At 55.8% G+C, this 3249-nt stretch overlaps 2 pseudogenes; both read left to right on the forward strand.

Annotated features, from left to right (window-relative positions):
* Positions 1 to 1113: 1113 nt before the first annotated feature.
* Positions 1114 to 2179, forward strand: LOC144771373 (18S ribosomal RNA; annotated as a pseudogene).
* Positions 2180 to 2610: 431 nt separating this feature from the next.
* On the forward strand, positions 2611 to 2763 carry LOC144771168 (5.8S ribosomal RNA; annotated as a pseudogene).
* The last annotated feature ends 486 nt before the right edge of the window (positions 2764 to 3249 follow it).

Below are 3249 nucleotides of genomic sequence, written 5' to 3' on the forward strand. Positions count from 1 at the left end.
GCTCACCCTTTCATTAGGGCACAGAGCGACCAGATGGCTGCCCTACGAGCCCGGCCATCTGGCTGTGCCTTTCCCATCAGCCATCTGGTTGCCCCTAATCCCTCTGTCATCTGGTCAAGAACAATGCTTTCCAATGGGGCAACCAGATGGCCGGGCTTCACTGGAAGTCTTGATGAGGTCTCATTTGCCTCCCCAATCCCAGCGAGGGCTCCTGGAGGTTGGGCACGTTCTCGCCTTGGGTGCCCTCTGTCACCCAGTGTGCACAGATTACAAGAAAGGGGGTATTATTCCTCCAGAATACTATGGAGAGGGTCAGTCAGACCTCCATGAGGTCCGGCGATTCTGATAAAGGGGAAGGCACGACCCTGGGCTGCCCGCCTGGATCCCCAGGGGCCCTGGTCCACACCTGCCTTCCAGCCCCTTCTCGTGGGTCTTTCCTCTAAGCCTGCACACCCTGGGAGCAGGCAAGGATGTGAAGCTGGCATACCTCGTGCAGGGCGGCCTGCCAAGGGAGGCCCCAAAAGTACTCTTATCGATTGGGCACTCTCGGTCTGTTTAGGGTCGGACTGCTTGGCCAGCCTCATATATTCTTTCAAGCAAAGAGCTTCCACCCCACATGGACCATTCGACTTGAGGGCCTGCCGCCTGGTGGGAAGTCCTTCACCCTACCTCTCAGAGTGAAGGCTGAGCGGTCCGGTAGCTCGCACCCCCAGTGGTCCGAACCGAGCGGTAGAGGTTGGGTGGTGCCAGGCCCTCGGATGCTGCTGCCTGGCAGGTCCTTATGCCCTCCCCACCACGCCGTCATCCCTCTCCACCCAGCGCATTTCTGCAGAAGCTCTGAATGACTGTTCTGAGGGGTGCCACAGCCGCCAGGCTTTGGCACCCCTGCGTCTTGCTCAGGCTGCGCCTCGGCCCACCTCTCCCTGCCTGGGGACACGGCTGGGCCTGCCAGTGCCCTTGCGACTGAACCTCTCCAGCCCTCCAGCGAGCCCGCCCACCCAGGCAGGCAAGCTCCTTCTGCTATCAGACCCCCGAGAGGGAGGGGTGTGCGAAGGTTGATGGTCGGGGAGATGGGCACGCGGCTCCTGAATCCACCCCATCAGCAGGTGCGGCTACCTGGTTGATCCTGCCAGTAGCATATGCTTGTCTCCTAAGATTAAGCCATGCATGTGTAAGTACACACGGCCAGTACAGTGAAACTGTGAATGGCTCATTAAATCAGTTGTGGTTCCTTTGATTACTCCATCTGTTACTTGGATAACTGTGGTAATTCTAGAGCTAATACATGCTGACGAGCATTGACCTCCTGGGATACGTGCATTTATCAGACCAAGACCAATCCGGACTCGTCCGGCCTCTTTGGTGACTCTAGATAACCCTGGGCCGAACGCACATCCCTGTGATAATACATTCGGATTTCTGCCCTGTCAACTTTCGATAGTACTTTCTGTGCCTACCATGGTGACCATGGGTAACGGAGAATCAGGGTCCGATTCCAGAGAGGGAGCCTGAGAAATGGCTACCACATCCATGGAAGGCAGCAGGTGCGCAAATTACCCACTCCCGACTCGGGAGGTAGTGACGAAAAATAACAGAACAGGACTCTTTCAAGGCACTGTCATTAGAATGAGTACACTTTAAATCCTTTAACGAGGATCCATTGGAGGGCAAGTGTGGTGCCAGAAGCCACGTTAATTCCAGCTCCAGTAGCGTATATTAAAGTTGCTGCAGGTAAAAAGCTCGTAGTTGGATCTTGAAATCGAGATGGTGGTCCGCGGCGAGGCAAACGACCCCCTGTCCCAGCCCCAGCCTCTCGGCGCCCCTTAATGCTCTTCATTGAGTATCCGGGGGGTCCGAAGAGTTTACTTTGAAAAAATGAGACTGCTCAAAGCAGGCCAGTCACCTGAATACTACAGCAAGGAAAAATGGAACAAGACTCCAGTTCTGTTTTGTTGGTTTTAAGAACTGGGCCATGAATAAGAGGGACAGCCGGGGGCATTTGTATTGTGCCGCTAGAGGTGAAATTCTTGGACCGGCGCAAGATGAACCAAAGGGAAAGCATTGAATGTTTTTATTAATCAATAACGAAAGTCGGAGGTTCAAAGACGATCAGATACCGTCATAGTTCCGACCATAAACGATGCCGAGAAGGGCCTAAGGGCCTGCGAGGGGAACCCGGGCTGCTCTCAGTGGGAGGTATGCGGGATGGGGAGCCACCTGGCTCTTCCTTTTGGCACCTCCTACCCGGGCAAGGGTGGGGTGGGCTACTCACCAGCTTGCTGGCATGGCTCGGGCTGTCCGGGTGTCCAGGCTGAGGGTTTTGAAGTCTCATGCGGTCCCTCCCGGTTAATCCAGATGGGACCGGCAGTGGTGGGGCTGCCTGGTCCCATCACAATGGGAGCTCCCTTGCCCGCAGGTGGGTGGGACTCCCTGGCCAAGTGAATGGTAACGTTTTTTTTCTCCCAACGGTGCATTCTGACTCCCAGAGGGGAAGCCTTAAACAGGGTGCCCGGGTAGTCTTGCCGCACGGGCGATGGATGGAAGGCCGTCGCCTTTCTCCCACCTTTTCTGTGCCCACAGGTAGGTGAACGTTTTCAAAAAGTTGCCTGTGACTCTTGGCGGTGGATCACTCGTCTCGCACGTCAATGAAGAACGCAGCTAGCTGCGAAAATTTTTATGAATTTCAGGACTCATTGATCATCGACACTTCGAACGAACCTTGCGGGCCGGGTTCCTCCTGAGGATATACCTGTCTGAGGGCCATCGCAGGGTTAGCTGTACTTCGCTTCATCCCCCCACAAGGTCAGCCCGGGGCTTGAGCTCCAGCCGGCAGTCCCTGGGGTGCGGGAGCCCCCCGGTCCTGCAAGCCATCCGAGGGTCGAGAACGGGGGTCCATCGGGGACAGGGCAGGCTCACCCGACCGGGCTGGGTTCAGAAGCAGGGACCAGGCCTGGGGGCAGGGGGTTGTGGCTGGCTAACTCCCCTCCGCTGGTGGAGGGACGTTCTCTGCCCACCCCTTAAGTGGAAAAGACACACACAAGCACACACATACATACACACATACGGTGCACATTGACACGTGGATCTGCACCCCCATCATTCATCTCCCCTCACACACAGATTGCAGAATGCTGCCATCAGCACTTTTTAAGTGGAGTTTCCTGTATCTGTATCTGTTATATATATCCTTCCCTAGCAGCTCAAGAGACGCAACTCATACCTGAGTACCTCTCAATGCTTCATACTCCT

This window comes from Lissotriton helveticus, chromosome 7, assembly GCF_964261635.1.
Source record: "Lissotriton helveticus chromosome 7, aLisHel1.1, whole genome shotgun sequence".
Taxonomy (NCBI): domain Eukaryota; kingdom Metazoa; phylum Chordata; class Amphibia; order Caudata; family Salamandridae; genus Lissotriton; species Lissotriton helveticus.